The sequence below is a fragment of the Lepisosteus platostomus genome, chromosome 5 (genome assembly GCF_059453375.1).
Source record: "Lepisosteus platostomus isolate fLepPlt1 chromosome 5, fLepPlt1.hap1, whole genome shotgun sequence".
Classification (NCBI taxonomy): Eukaryota; Metazoa; Chordata; class Actinopteri; order Semionotiformes; family Lepisosteidae; genus Lepisosteus; species Lepisosteus platostomus.
In genome coordinates this window covers 6,849,285-6,866,001 of record NC_142615.1, presented here as the reverse complement: position 1 = coordinate 6,866,001, position 16,717 = coordinate 6,849,285, and the positions used below count along the sequence as shown (strand labels likewise).

The window sequence follows — 16,717 nt, the reverse complement described above, 5'->3', positions numbered from 1 at the left end:
CAACCACGGAACGGCCAGTGTGTCCGAGTGCCAGAACTTTGCTTTGTTCTAAGAGTCGAGAGCGGAGGTAGCCAGAGAGTAACCAAAGGATCCACCCGAGGTTAGCACCAGCAGCAAGCCTCGTGAACAGGTCGGAACTCTGGACAGCTGAATCACTATTCAGAACTATCGCTTCATCAGGAACGAACTGGTCTTCTTCCTGACCTGCTGGGACCCACAGTCATCTTTTCTCCTGTGCACAAACTTCGCTAGTTTCAGCCAAAACTAACTAGCCGGTCTTCAGAGAGCATCAGCAGCGCAACGTCTCAAGCCACACAGCACAGCCATGCACGGAGACATTGAGCCCGCAAGAGACCTAAATCCCCAGAGATTGAATGAGTATTCCACTTCACTGCATTACTGCTCGAGAATTCAATTGTTATCCCAACCAGTTGATATCAATTTAATTCCTAAGAGTTATGTTCTTGTTTTGAGTATCTAATGTAGAAGTTTTAAACAAGTTCAATTACGAAACGGTCTAAATGAATGATATACTGAACGTATGTCCTCTTGATATGTGTAACTGTAACTGAATGAATATATATCTTTTGTATTCTGATAACCTTTACGATAAGATCTGTTAGGTTTACATGCATATTCCATATATTAATAAATGTATCCTCGTATATTAGTACCTGTGTGTGCGTTTTTTGAGTTATATCGCATGGTTGGATTCTAAGACCATTAAAAGAATCAATTTTGTGATTTATTGCCACAATTAATAATTGTCCCCGTAAATGCCCAAACCCCTACAGAACTGGTGCCTCGTGAGAGCACACTACAACAGTGTGTGATCTCCTGTCCCAGCCTGAGGAGCAGACAGCGAGCCTGTCTCTCAATAATAATAATACAGTGTGTCATTTCCTGCCCCAACCAGAGGAACAGACAGTGAGCATGTCTCTCAACAATAATATGAATAAACTGTGTGATCTCCTGTCCCAGCCTGAGGAACAGACAGTCAGCCCGTCTCTCAATAATAATCCTAATAATAATAAGTTTTCCTATCAGTTTTCCTATTCACCACCACACCCCCGTCTCATCCTACTTAAGCACCTGTCTTTCCCTACCTCCTTGCTCAGTATTGGTTTCCCTTTCGAGCTTCCTGGTTGCCCTACTCCTTCTTCTACCTAGTGTTCTTCTTGGCTTTCGGTTTACGGTTTTTCTCCTTTTGACTACAGCTTTTCGGATCACGGCTTGGCTTCGTTACTCACGCTCTGTTTTGGATCTCTGGCTACCCCTGGACTATCGGATTGCTCTATTGTCTACGATTTTGGATCACGCTTTGACTTCGGTAACTCGTTCCCTTTTGGATCTCTGGCTTCCCCTGGACTCTCGGCTCGTTTCTTCGACTACGGCTTTCTTTGGATCACGGCTAGGCTTTGTCAGCTCCTGCAAGTGGGTTCTCTCACTGGTTTCGGTTTCTCTTACCGAATCCGTAACATATACGGTGTGTGATCTCCTGTCCCAACCTGAGGAACAGACAGGAGTGAGCCAGTCTCTCAATAATAATAATACAGTGTGTGACTTCCTTTCCCAGCCTGAGGAAAAGACAGTGAGCCTGTCTCTCAATAATAATAATAATACAGTGTGTGACTTCCTGTCCTAGCCTGAGGAACAGTCAGTGAGCCTGTCTCTCAATAATAATAATACAGTGTGTGATCTCCTGTCCCAGCCTGAGGAGCAGACAGTGAACCTGTCTCTCAATAATAATAATAATACAGTGTGTGACCTCCTGTCCCAGCCTGAGGAGCAGACAGCGAGCCTGTCTCTCAATAATAATAATACAGTGTGTCATTTCCTGTCCCAGCCTGAGGAACAGACAGTGATCCTGTCTCTCAATAATAATAGAACAGTGTGTGATCTCAAGTCCCAGCCAGAGGAACAGACAGTGAGCCTGTATCTCAATAATAATAATAATAATAATAATAATACAGTGTGTGATCTCCTGTCCCAGCCTGGGGAACACTGAGCCTGTCTCTCAAAACTAATAATACAGTGTGTCATTTCCTGCCCCCGCCAGAGGAATAGACAGTGAGCATGTCTCTCAACAATAATATTAATAAACTATGTGATCTCCTGTCCCAGAATGAGGAACAGACAGTGAGCTTGTCTCTCAATAATAACACAGTGTGTGATCTTCTGTCCCAGCCTGGGGAACAGTGTGCCAGACTCTCAATAATATTAATAATAATAATACAGTGTGATCTACTGTCCCAGCCTGAGGAACAGACAGTGAGCCTGTCTCAATAATAATACACAGTGTGTGACCATCTGTCCCAGACTGAGGAAAAGACAGTGAGTCTGTCTCTAAATAATAATAATACAGTGTGGGATCTCCTGTCCCAGCCTGGGGAACAGTGAGCCAGACTCTCAATAATAATAATACAGTGTGTGATCTCTTGTCCCAACCTGAGGAACAGACAGGAGTGAGCCAGTCTCTCAATAATAATAAAGCAGATTATGATCTCCTGTCCCAGCCTGAGGAACAGACAGAGCCTGTCTCTCAATAATAATAATACAGTGTGTGACTTCCTGTCCTAGCCTGAGGAACAGACAGTGAGCCTGTCTCTCAATAATAATAATACAGTGTGTGACCTTCTCTCCCAGCCAACCTCCAGTACACAGCACTCTGAAAACACACTGGAGGTTTTTGTCTTGTGAAGACTTGCCTTGTGCTCCTCCAGTGCAGGACAAGCCAACACAAGGGAGCACATTCGCCAACATCCAGGTACGCAATGCGATTTGGAAAGAGGCTCCTTTCCAAAGAGTTGCATATGAACGATCCTTCAGTCCCGCAGACAAGTGCCCGATCTTGTCTGATCTCGGAAGCTAAGCATGGTTGGGCCTGGTTAGTACTTGGGTGAGAGACCACCTGGGAATACCAGGTGCTGCAAGCTTTTACTCTCTCGGCCAGCAGAGGTCGCCATTGGTACCGTAGGCTTTGGGAGGAAAACCTGGAGGATGGAAAGGTGATCTATAGCCTCATCTCTAGAGGTGTTTTGTTGCTATGGCATGTGTGTGACCCATATAAAAAAAAAACCCGTTTGTAAAACGAATATCGAAGCTGCCTCTAAATCTGCAACTGAAGATGAGTCGATAAACCACTTGTTTTTCGTATAACTATACATATATTAATTTATTACTGATTTCATTCATTGAGCACGGATACAATAGAGGTACAGCCATTCACTGTTTGACATGTCTGCACTGGTACAGAACCTAGCAATCAGAAAACGGGTGAAACTGTCTTGAGAATTAGCATACAGTACCGAGGCCCCCATGACCAAATAAAGGCTAACCTCGATAATCAGCCTAAATAATGCAGACTACAGCAAAACGACTGACTTTGAAAAGGGAACGAATGTCCGGAAGAAGTAGTGTAACCAGCTTGAAATGCTTCTCCGGACCTCTAACTAAAAGAAACCGGGAACCAGCAGTGGCATCGACTCCTTTCGAACTGGGATCCTATCGCAGCTCGTGGTGTCGTTACTCTTCCGTAACTGATATTGGACCAAGCACATCAGGGGAGAGCGCGTACGAAGTCCCCCACTACCAAAAATTATGCAGTCGAGATTCCCACATTTGGGGAATTTGCAGGTGTCAGCACAGCCGGAGTGCAATGGCCGAGCCTCGCTCTGGGTGAACCTCCTTCTTGATCAAGGTATCTCCCCTGCCAGGTAAGTATGAGCTGTACAAGCCCCTGCAAGCGGCCCGCACCCACAGCACAAAGCACACAGCCTAGGCCAGCTCCTCGCCCCGCACGCCACCGCCTCCTGCTGGGCCCACTCTTTCGCATACTCACACGCCACACTAACACTCAAAAGGGTGGGCAAAACGAGAAAACGAGCGCGCCGTTTCCTACACATCTGCAGTCGCCATTGCGCATTCGCAGCATGTCCCGGGACGCAATTCGGCCTCATTTGCATAACACCAGACCGGCAGATCGCTACGCAAGCTCCCATCGTGCGCCTGCCACACACTGAACAAACACCGGTGCCTTTTCAGCAATTTCCAAAAACGGGCCTGCTCGCCTGCCGACAAGGCTCCGTCTCTTACCTGCTCTCCAGAGCCTGCTGCCTTCTGTGTTGTTCTCTCGGCACCGCTGCAGCGCACACAACTCCTGCAGCGCGGGGAGAAAGTTTCCACGCTCCGCCGCAGGGAAGGCTCGCTCCGTGCACACACGTCCTTTCAATGCCAGTTCAACAAGTGCTCCGCATTAGCAGCGTCGGGGCTCCGGCGTGTCGCACCTCACTTCACCTCGCACAGCCCCCTCCTTGAATGTCTGGCGCTGGGCATGCCCCGCTCTCCTCCACCTTATCTTATCGCGTGTGACCACCGTCAATGGCCACAATGCCGGGGAATGGCACCTGTAAAGTGTTAATTGGGGCACAGGAACAGCCCGTCTCGTCTCAGGGGCCGGCTTCAAAGACAATACAGCAAACACAGCGGGGCGGGGGAAGTAGACGACACGACACATGCAGGTACATTCAGCTCCGGCGGGAACGAGTCATTTGTCGGTCTTTTCAAGTGCTGGGAGCCGAGTAATCCTTCGCTTGTATCGTTTCTCCCCGGTGACTAGATCTCACCCTGCGACTCTCGACTGGGCTCACCCACGGCAGCCCAGCAGGTGTGAGCCTAGCCGGCACCCGGATGGGAGATTCCCCCCGGAAAAGCTCAGGTTGCTGTTGCTCCTGCAAGAGGTGTGACCGCTGGAACAGAGGCTGCAACAGAGCCTGTCAGCTGGTTTGGTGTTCGTGCCGGGAAATTCCAAATCCATACACAGTGGATAAGTAAACCCCATGTTCCACATTGTGTCTCGAGAATTCAATTGTACCTCAACACAAGTTGTTATCAATTTAATTCATGAGTAATGTATTTACTTCCGAGTTTAGAGTAACAGTGGGTAATAACACTGATTAGCGATTTGTTAACCGAACGATATATATTGATATATATTCTCTGTTGTGTATCTCTTTGTGTTGGCATCTCTTTGAGATTATATACCTTTTATATTGATAACCCTCACAGTAAGGTCTGCCGCTCGTATCCAGGCAGACTAGTATATGTTTGGTGCACAATTTATATGAATAAATGTATCTCGTGTATTGAACCCGTGTGTGTGCGTTGTTAGTTGTTCTGACGATTGATTTTCTAAAAGCCACAACGAACAACCTCGTGATTACTGCTACAATTAATAATTGTCTCAGTAAACCCATCAAACCTCTACAACCACGATACACCACCATAAACTATATTAATTTAGGAACATAAACATATAGTGTAAACTGTATATGGCTCGTATTGGTAGTTTAAAGAAAAAATACACACCAGTATTCCACTTTCTTCCTAAACATTTTAAGCATCAAAGTCTTACATGTAGTAAGGTTTTACCACGTTTCGGAAACGTTTTTACATGCTCCTTCTGAATTTTTCAGAATTTTTCAGATTTGTATTGAGATCGTTTTCCACAGAGCTCAGATGTCAATGCACAACAGCAGCTCTCCACAGCGATCCTCTATAGCGCCCTTTCTCCCGAAGCTCTGTCTTCATTGGAAGGAAGCAAGAGTGAAAGGCTGAAGTGAAATAGAGCGGGGATGAAGGCAGTGAAGAGAGAGAACGTGGGAAGAAGAGAAAAACGCAAGGGAAAAAAAGCAGCGTCGTAAAAGAGGTGACGGTCTGCTCTGGTACGCCGGCTCTTACACAGTGCCTGTCGGCCGTAAGCGTTACAATATACATACCCAACACTGCTTGTACCCATCTGTCATGCAAATAAAACACCTTGAATTGAATTGAGGGGAGAGGGGGGGAATACTAAAGCCAATACTGGCTCAATACCCTCAATGGGCTTTGACGTGCTAATGCGTTGGTTTAACAGTCCGGGTGTGGCAAGCTTCCAATGTCAACTCGACTCGATTGGAAGACAATGAACGTATTTTAGCCCTAAATGAATTAATAGCAAACATGGTTTACATAAAATACATTTTTCCAAGAAAATTTATAATAATATGATCTATAGTTGAAATCTGAGCCTACTGTAAATATAAAGGAAAAGCATTTTCAGAGAGCAATCACGCTGTGTTCATGTAGAAAAAGCGATTAGGTTTATGAGCAATCTAATTACCTATTTGCTTAAAACGCTAAAATAAAGTTTATTTAGAGATGAATGATCAGTGCCGCAGTTTAAATAATTTTTGTAGGAGGGCTTGGACAGATTCCAAGTGCATTTTTGCAATTTACGTTGCATTGTCCAATGTTCTGTTGTAATACAGGCTAGAATACAGTTACAGTAGTCTAAGCTTTATCAGCCTATTTAAAATAATTTTTTTGAATCCCCGGCGGAACACACTCCATAGGAATCAGCGCTTTTATACAGTATATCGCCTTTAAACACATATATTTAAACACGCGTTTACGATTTAAATCAAAACGCGATTCAAATCAATATAAATGTATATTTTGTAACGCATAGGTGACTATTCATTGTTATTAAAAAGACTTAAATTCGATCATGTCGTGATATTTTGAAATATAAATTTGTTTGGTGTGAGTGAGGTTTTATTTAATCTCTGACCAAGGGAAACGTTTCATTTTTTCAAAGAAATGTTTGTTAAAAAATAAAGTCATAGTTCCATGGGATACAATCACAGACCATGTGACATGGGAGTCAGGAAACTAACACACAGCGCCACCAGATTTACTAACACAACAAAAACGCTATAAAATAATGTGACTAGGCACAGAAAAAGTTTACAGCACAGTACAATAATAAATGCTGACCATGACTTTAGAAGCATAAATTACCTTACACTCAATTTAAACACAAGCTGTCTTTCTGTATGAACCTCTAAGCTGGTTCATACAGAAAATGTAGAAATGCATTAGCCTGATTATGATTAAAAAACACATAATTAAACACGCGTTTGCGATTTAAATCAGAACATGATTTAAATCAATATAAATGTTTATATTGTAACACATACTGTCCAGCCTCCAATTCTCTATAAAAATTTACTCTGTTGCACACACACACACAATAGAAGCAGGAACCGTTGTCAGAAGGGAAGAAGGTGACTATTCATTGTTATCAAAAATGACTTAGAATCGATCATGTTGAGATATTTTGAAATATAAAAGTCAATTGATTGTCCATAATATCGCTATTCTATTTTTTCGAAGAAATGTTTGTTAAAAGAAAGGTCCAGCACCAGCTGGATTCAAACACACAACTTGTGCGTTGTTAGTCACACACATAGACCAGTAGGCTACAAGACAACTCACATCAACAGAAGGCGAAACAGCCTTACACAGCCCTGTCGCAGTACACGAATATAATCATACCGTTATTAAATTCTTTAGATACGCGATTCCATATTATATTCCCTTTTAATCAAATTCTAAAAGTATGCTTGTTGACTCCGGTATCATGTTAGTTAAAGACTTAAAATGTTTAGGGAGAAATGGAATACTGGTGTGTATTTTTTTCTTTAAAGTACCAAGACCAGCTATATACTGTATGTTTATGTTCCAAAATTAATATCGTTTATGGCCTTCACACGCGTTGCAGTATGCTCCTATTCTTTTTATGCTCAGCTACTAAGATTTCCCTTCAGTGGTAAAATTAGATATGAATATTCAATACTTAAACGGGCACAGTTAAGACATTAAATATACATATACATACTGTATACAGTACAGTTTGCATACGGTAATATGTTTATGTTCCTAAATCAATCTCTTTTAAGAGCATGTGAAAGGCATGGTGAATCACTGTACTTTGCATGATTGGAAACAAATGCGTGATTGCGAAATCCTGTGGTGTTACTTTTACAAAGACGGTCAATGAAAAAAAGAATGTTGACCAGGGCAATACTTTGAGTTTACACTTACAGCTTGTCCAAGGTCATTCATTATTAATACTATTAGTAATATCTTCGTTAAAGACTGATGGCCACAGCTCAAACATGAGAGGTTGAGCTTTATTAGCTCCACCTTGCGGAAATTCCGGATACTATTATTTTGCTTGTCGTACTATAGGAGAATTTACGGTAACTCGCGGTATTTACCGGTAACTCGCGGTATTTACCGGTAGCTTGCGGTAGACTGCGTACAGCGTACCGGAAATTAATGCGGTTTTGCCCGCGCATTTTGAATGGCTGCATCTGTTTGTTTTGAGTGTCACCATGATTCTCTTCTCAATCCAAACGAAAGGTTTTATGTGATCCTGATCCCATTAGAAAAAGAGTCAATTTCCGCCTGCACTGATATCCCTTTAAATGTTTTATAAGAACTCTGGACGTTTATAGAGTAGAAGCCTGGTCCATTTCTTTTACTAAACGAGACTATGGGTGTGAGTATTTTGATGTCGAACTGGGATTTAAATAAAGAGGAACACTACACTAGACTGGGCTAGACTGGGCGTGTGAGTAAACGTTTATTTTCCGACCTCTCGATAGCTCAGTTGCTAGCTCTTAAGACTGTAGAAAAAGCAGCGAGTATTTCTTATGTCCCTGGTCTGAATCCAGTTTGAAGGATGGTGTTTTCTTGTTCCTTAATCAAAAAGTGAAAATTGCGAATTTGTCTTTCACTTTGACGTTCACCCGAAAGCTCAGTATCCAAAGAAGGAGAGGCTCCTTTTCTGAATAATTCCTCACGTCTGATTGTTTTGCTTAGACCTTTAAAATGTACACTGTGGACTGTTTGCTCTTCCTAACACAATTAAAAAGCCGCCGACAAACTTACCGATCGGGAGTTTAGTTCAGTGATAGCCCGCACTTAAGACGCTCCGTTTTCTATTGCCGGCGTCTCTGGATTCTTTTTAAACGCGATATCTTTTATTCTTCGTGTGTGAATTTCGGGGAGACTCATAAAACCTTTGTCAATTTAAAAGAGACTATTTTAATCCAGACATAATGAAAGACTTAGTAATTAGACACACGTACAAAAACACGTGAATCTAATTGAGAAAATGTTGACCGGAGCGATGTATTACTAATAGCGGCTCTGAGCTCAATGTGGTGCTGTATGGAAATGCTATAGGAATGCCAGTGGCGCAATGGATAACGTGTCTGACTACGGATCCGAAGACCTTAGATTTCTACTCTTTTCTGGTTTAAACCAAGCTACTCAACACTGGTACCGTAGTGTGTGCGGTCATACACAACCTTACTATCGACTGGGTGAATCTTCTGTTCCATCTCCGATTCTTTCCGCACATTCCTGCTATTTCAACACCGTTATTGTAGGATAACAGCCAAAGACACGAGAAGATATACTATTCCGAACAAATGTCTTAAAAAATCACGTTGAAAAAGGTGACAATAAGTTTTTGTTTCTTTAACGTAACCTTACATTTGCCTGTAAAGTTCACATTATTTTCTGAAGCCGCAAATCCCCAATATTTCTGCTGTCTCCTGAGAAACACAAGCGTAGAGCCAAATCATATTAAAGTACACAACACATCTATTAATTTAACACCCAGATGTGACAGAGCACATGTAAGACTTACACACAGCTTTTAATATGCGATAGTGAATTTGCAGGTATCCTGGCGAGGGAAGAGAACTGATATTAAGGAAATACATATTTAAAGGGGATGCAAGTCTTAAATGTGTTTTGTCACATCTGGGTGTTAACTGAATAGTTTTTTTGGTATTATTTATTGTGTTTTGACTCTTTACTTGTGTTTCTCGGGAGACAGCAGACATATTGATGTTTACATTTATATTCACATTCCCGGTGATATTGACTTAGGTACTCCACTATTTACTTGTAGTTTGACTCGTGTCAAAAGTTGAAAATCTCTGCAAACATCAAGATGGCTAAGGACGTGGAAAGAAACTCAATCACATTTAGAGAAGGTAATGTTTAGATCAGATTAATTCGAAGTGTGTCTCTGGGTGCGTTTGATCTACCAACATTGTGTTTAACTGAAGCACACCCCGACTGAGTGTGCCATAGAAACTGACACATGTCATATTTTTCTACATTCACAGATTTTTGGCTAAAGTAAAAAAAAAAAATCGTTGTCATTTTCTTGCCAGCTGGCAGTAATTCTTTTGCACTGATAAGAAAGATGAGCATTTTATCTTTCGCAATGTGTGGATTTCTTAAAAAACAAGTTGTGCCAAAAACGAAATGAACACTTCATTTAAACATAATGCAGAAGCATATTGTCTGTAACAATAAACGGTGGGCAAAGACAGGAAGTAAGGCACTGCTGGGATTTGAACCCAGGATCTCCTGTTTACTAGACAGGCGCTTTAACCAACTAAGCCACAGCGCCGGCAAAGCACTGCCCTTTTTCAGCCAGTTGGACACACTGCTCTGTTATATCTTCGTTCGGTGTGCGGTGAGCCTGCTCACTGAGCAAGTTGAGAAAGGATGTGAAATGGCTTTTATCCGCCAATTTCATTAACAAGGAGCTCAATATGCTTTTGATTATCTACAGGGTGTCTAGTGCAACACAGGCGATGGACTGCTGGGATTTGGAGCCAGGATTTCCCGTTAACTAGACAGGTGCTTTAACCAACTAAGCCACGGCGCCGGCAGAATTCTCCTCTTTTACTGCCGCTTGGACACACCACTCTGAGACACCTGCGTTCAGTAAGCTGAGTCGGCTGGCTGAGCATGTTGCCTCCTTTACATTCGGGCCCCGACACTAAGAGAAACGTACAGAAATGGCTTTTATCGGGCACTTTTCATGTCCAATGCTCTTGACATCTCCCAAGCATGACAGAGTTCATTTACGACACTTTTCCTTTCTTTCTTCTTTCTGTACTCTTTGATGAAACAAAACAAGAAATCATGTAAGGGAAAATGTCTTTTTTCATGGAGAAAACATGCACCAGGAAATGTTGTGTTTAGAAGAAGTGAGTTAACATGAAAAGTGACCTAATTTACCGGAGCAAATGCTCACCTAGCAAGGTCTGCTTTACTACTAGAGAGAAGTAGAGTGAAAGACATGAATTTTTCACGCCGCTGTGGAACAAAATGCTTTTTTCTTGGAATTCTAAATCAATTAGAAATTCAGAGCGACAAATAAAGGCTTTGTCTGCTTAAAAGTGATGATTTTTTAAAACTGATAAAAATGTAGAAAACACGTTTCTCATTTAGAAATTTAAGATGGGGGTGGGGTATTACTAGTAGCGGCGCTGAACTCACCGTGGTGCAATTCATTTACGTGACGGGCTAGTGGTTTAATGGATAACGCGTCTGATTTCGTTTATTAGATTGTCGATTCGACTTCTACCGGGGTTGTGTGATTTAAATCAGGCTCCTCAGAAATAGATGTCCGTTATGTAAATGAACCGCACCTGAAAGCAAACGGTGGGTCTGGGTTCCTTTCTTTCCTGCATGAAATAGCAAATCGTTACAAAAACAAAACACCAACTAATGTTCAATAGCGTTAGTCATTTAAGTAAACATGAATATACTGTAAGGTCTTGGTACATGGGAGTTGATTTCAACCACAATTAAAAAAGGGCAAATTATAATTACAGGCTTCAGACACTTTTTCATACAAAAGTGACCAAACACTCCCTAACTTTCAGGTTTGCTTGAACCTGTAACAGAAAGAAGGTCTGAAACTTCTATTCTCTGATGTTACTGTCTCTAAAGTCGGACGTGATGTTTCGCACATGTGCAGTGTGCCTTTTCTCTTGTCGTGTTCAAGATGATTTGCTGCATACGCTCCTGACTGGGTGTTCTGTACTGCACTGTTATTTCATTCAGATTATTTATGTGGTGGACAGATAAAACCCAACTGCATGGTGTGATTTCCAGGTTTGGTACCAGCAGCACCTGCAAACACATCAGCTGACCTCGACATGATTTGAACACACAACCTTCTGATCAGGAGTCAGACGCGCTACCGTTGCACCACGAGGTCACTCGCCACACGTGCTTTTAATTCCCCCAAAGAGAACAATCAGCGTCCCTGAAAAATATTTTTTTCATTCTCTCCTGTGAGGAGCGCCGCTCTTCCAACGAGGGTCTCTTCTTCCCAGACCACAGATTATTCTTTCCGCCCGGCTCTCTCACAGAGAGCAGACACACCGTCTCCACTGATGTGTTTACTACATCTATAGATCTGACCCCCTACAACCCCGATATTCCTGGACAGGATATTTACCACCAGCCTCGTGAACTTCTCATCTTGACCTCTCCCAGGAGAGAGCACAATTAACACAGAATCCTCTCTCCATTTAGCAAATAACACAAAACACTGTTTACCTGTCAAGACAGAAAACCAGGCTGCTCCAGGTGAGGCTTAAACTCACAACCTCGGCATGACTCCACTGATGATGTCATTTTACATGGCCTGAACCAGGAAAGAGATTGGAAGTCAAGAAGTTATGGTTTTGTTTTAATACTTGCCTACTCTTTCAATTTTTCGGTCAAATCTTTTATTTGGGAGTACTTTCAATTGATGTTGATCCTTGTCCCGATGCACGATTCTGGGCCATGGTGCATCTTGAATAATGTTCTTATAGGCTTCAGTTTGGAAAAGTGCGCTCTTCAGAAGCTACCAAACCGCTAATGGTTACATAGCACTTAATGCAAAAGCAACGTTCGGGTTTGAAAAAGAATATTACTTGCTATGAATACAAACACTGTTACAGGAGGCGTGTTAGGGATATTTTAGCTTAGATCATCAATTCATCTTACATTTCTTCTCCATCTATATCAACAGCGTCATCGCTACTGAGCGCTAAAGGCAGGTCCTGGCAATACAATCTTCTTTAGAAAACATTTTTAAAACTATTTCCACTACCATACGTAAAGTAAAAGATACCGATTGCACGCAACTAATAAAATCTCTTTTCCAGGGACGTTATAGCTAGATGCAATCGAAAATGTATCAGCTTTAACATTTTCTTTTGGATCCACAGGACGATCAGCACGAGACTCAAAATATACCTGTGTTTGACTGTACAGCGTAGATTATACAGCATTTATGTTTATATTTATGTTAAAATGAAGGTAAATATATCAAAATATTTCTAAACTATTTTAGCAGAGGACGCAACAGGAGTGTAAATGATATCTCCCGCCAGCCCTTCAAAGATACTTTTCCATGGGTGAATATGGTTGTCTGGGGAGTTGCGGTGTTGATCACTATTGGACTTCCCCGGTCTCAAGTGTTGTTGTTGGACACGGGCAAAAGACTTGCATTTTCGGCAAATATAAAGAGGTTTAAGGTTTCGGCTTTAGCGGAGGCAGTGTTTACATTGACAATAATAAGAAGATCGTCCCTGGGTGGGCTTGAACCACCAACCTTTCAGTTAACAACTGAAAGCGCTCACCGATTGCGCCACAGAGACTGACGAGAGAGGCTCTACTCCATTCGCACTTTTCCGGTCAAAAAATAAACATTGCTTGCATTTTCTTGCCTGTCGGCAATATTCCTTCTGCTCTGATAGGCAAGAATTAAATTTCATTTTTCACAAGCTGTATTAATGTCTTGAAAAACAAGTTGTTGCAGAAAGGAAATGCATTCATGCATTAAACTAAATCAAGCCCTACGCGGTTGTCCAAAATGGTACTTTCTGCACAAAAAGACAGGAAGAAAGGCTCAGCTGGGATGTGGAGCCAGGATCTCCAGTTAACGAGACAGGTACTTAAAGCAACTAAGCTACGGCGCCGGCAGAATTCTCCTCTTTTACAGCCGCTTGGACACACCGCTCTGAGCCATCTGCGTTCTGTAAGCGCTGAGTCTGCTGGCTGAGCAAGCGTCCTCCACCGGGGTAAAGTTATGTTGAAGTTCGAAAACAGTTTTGGCACGCTATCTCAGTGCATTGTGCCACATTAAATAAAAGCACGAGAAAAGAGATTCAGAACACAAAGCTGTGTCAGTGTTCTGTGAAAAAAGTCGGTTTGAACGTCATGGGAGCTGTTTTAATAAGCTGCTGAGTAAAGAATATTTTAATCTTCCTGCTGTCAGTAGTATTGTCAATATAGTTGACCCTTACCTGAATGAAAACAGGACATAAAGAAAGGGTTTCAGAAATCAAACAAAGCTTTATTCCCGTGCTTACAGTCTGGGTAATTGGAGACAGGGCTGTTCTGCTTCCTATGGTCATATACGGGTTTTTCACACAAAGCCGTATTGAACAGTATTTCTCGCGTTGTGAACGTCTGTACACAGCGGTCCCCCGGGTTCCAGATAGTGCGTAATTAAGCATCAATGAAAAACCGGAGGTTTTAAAAAAGATAATTAGCTCACTGATAGTTTGATGTAAAGGCTGTGGAAATATCCACAAGTCGTGGTCTTTAAAATGCATTTGGTTTGAAGGCATTCTGTGCTTCCATTGCGAAGATATCGACAAAAGAATATTCGTGCTTGGTCAAACAAATGTCATAAAAACTAAAAGTAAATGCTGAGAAAGCATTCACAATATATTTTATACACAAAGGAAGTATTCTCGCAACTCTAAGAGGTTTCGTGTAAACGCTACAGGCGTGCCAAAATCGTTTTCGAACTTCAAGCTAACTTTACCCCGGTGTCTTGCTTCGACCTTTAAAATGTTCAGTCGACTCCCACTCTTCCTAACATAATTAAAGAACCGCAAGCGAAAGGAGCAGTGTGGAGTTAAGTTCAGTGGTAGACCACATGCATCGCGTGTCTGAAGCCGTTTTCAATTGTCGGTGTCTCCACTCTGGATTTCTTTCTACGATACTGTATATCTTTTCTGTGATTTCTTTCGTGTGACTTCCCTCGTGTGGGAATTTCAGGACGACGCTCAAACAGACAAACTGAACGACATAGTATCTAAATACACGTATAACACAATTATTAATAAATAACACTTTTATTAATAAAAGACGTGTATTCATAAGATTGATCGTGAATAGTTGTGGTGTCTGGAAAACAATTGTAATTAAATATAATAATAATAATTTTCAAGAGAGTGGTGCATAAGCTCGTTATTTAGTGACTATATTATTTCCACTACATTCAGGACAAATGTAATGTTCTGCTTAGTCCCCTACTGAGTTGCTTTAACCTGTGAAGAGGTGGTTTGTTAGTCTCCTACTTCAGTAACATCTAATGGGCAGCAGTTGTTATTTTACGTTTGTTGCAATTGAGAATAGGTTTTGTACAGAGCTGCTGACAAATTTCAGCAGCCATGATTGTTGCAGCTGACCTCAATTGGAACTGCCCTCAATGTAGTGGAAATAATATAGACACTAAGTAATGAACTTATTTACCACTCGATTGAAGATTATTGTTATTTTAAATAAAATTCCTTTCCAGACACCACAACTATTCAGAATGAATTTCATCAATAAACGGCTTTATTAATAAAAGTAGTTCAGGTGGGTAGCTGCATCAGTATGCGTAGTCTGCAGGGGAACAAGTAATAGGTTTATTTAATGCTGAACAGAGAAGAGAGAAAACAACGTTTCGGCTGTGAAGCCTTCTTCAGGTGTGAGCTTGTGTGAGCATGTTCAACTTAAGTAATTTAAAATACAACGCAAAATTGTTTAAGAACTTGACAAGCCAAAACAACAGGTCGACCGGAGTTGTACTTTAATATTTTCGTATATTTACCTTAATTTGAATTCTAAATGTTAACCTACTGTAAGTGCTGTTCAATATTATGTTATTTTGTTGTACTTTTAAAATATTTTAGCTGAGGATTACACCTTGCCAACCATCTAAAATATCTGTAAAAAAGGCTTGTTTATTTGTATAGTATTATGATAAATATCCATCGATATTGAAGGTCAGATGAAGAATTTGAAGAAACTATCAAAGAAGCAACGGCAATAGCAGAGGATGTTGATTTTGAACCAATGTTTGTACCTCAATAATCCAGCTGTCCTCGCTTGCAAGACTTCCTCAAGATATTCGGTGTTCTATACAGAAAATTGATGTACCAAGAGGGGTGGGTCCAAGGCAGAGACTGCGGTAGAGGAGGAATAAACTCTGCACGATGACTCTGTCTAATATTCGGCCCCAAAAAGGCATCATATTCGCTATTTGAAGAAGAATCTCTTTCTGCTTTTTTATTTAAGTGTTTAGAGAAACTTCCTACAACACTACTCAAAACCTTTGCCCCTCTACTGAGCATATATTTTATTTTCCTGATATACTGTAGGAAACAGAGCAAATAAAAGAATTGCCATTTAATTACATGCAATACCAAATGCAATCTCTTACCATCTTAAGAGCAAGAGTTCACACGGTAGTACAACAAAACCTGATAGTTTCCACAAAAAAGTGCCTCTTACAGGGCAAATATTCAGGAAGCCGCTATAAATTATCATCTGGTACCAATTTTTCTATGTATATCACCATTCTCTCTTGTTTGTTAGACTTTCAGCAAGGAAAAATAATTTTTTTTTACGATCCAGAACCTTGAATTACAACAAAAAATTGTTTTATATATATATTATGTACCAAGATCTCTCTGTAACAAAAACAAAACCACAATAATATTATTAGAAGAAGGATATATGATCTCCTGGTTCTGTGGCTGAACCATATGTACTGTATATGGTTGTAGTTCTTAACCCTACTGTCACTTTCAATATTATATTATTAACCAGGAAAAAGACTTTCACCAGGTCTGTGAAAAGTAAAGCTTTATTTAAAAATTTAGCCCAAAGTGATACATTCAATTTACAGTACATAAAGCATATTACAAACATATTAAAAATGACTTATGTAAGT

General features: G+C 41.2%; 4 non-coding genes across 4 annotated transcripts; all 4 read right to left on the bottom strand.

Annotated features, from left to right (window-relative positions):
• Positions 1 to 3,560: 3,560 nt before the first annotated feature.
• On the bottom strand, positions 3,561 to 3,724 carry LOC148662815 (U1 spliceosomal RNA). Its single transcript, XR_015938693.1, has one exon. It is a non-coding gene; the product is annotated as a U1 spliceosomal RNA (small nuclear RNA).
• A 6,523-nt stretch (positions 3,725 to 10,247) lies between these two features.
• trnat-agu (transfer RNA threonine (anticodon AGU)) lies at positions 10,248 to 10,321 on the bottom strand. Its single transcript has one exon. It is a non-coding gene; the product is annotated as a tRNA-Thr (tRNA).
• Positions 10,322 to 11,854: 1,533 nt separating this feature from the next.
• trnar-ccu (transfer RNA arginine (anticodon CCU)) lies at positions 11,855 to 11,926 on the bottom strand. The gene has a single exon. It is a non-coding gene; the product is annotated as a tRNA-Arg (tRNA).
• Positions 11,927 to 13,287: 1,361 nt separating this feature from the next.
• trnan-guu (transfer RNA asparagine (anticodon GUU)) lies at positions 13,288 to 13,361 on the bottom strand. Its single transcript has one exon. It is a non-coding gene; the product is annotated as a tRNA-Asn (tRNA).
• Positions 13,362 to 16,717: the final 3,356 nt, after the last annotated feature.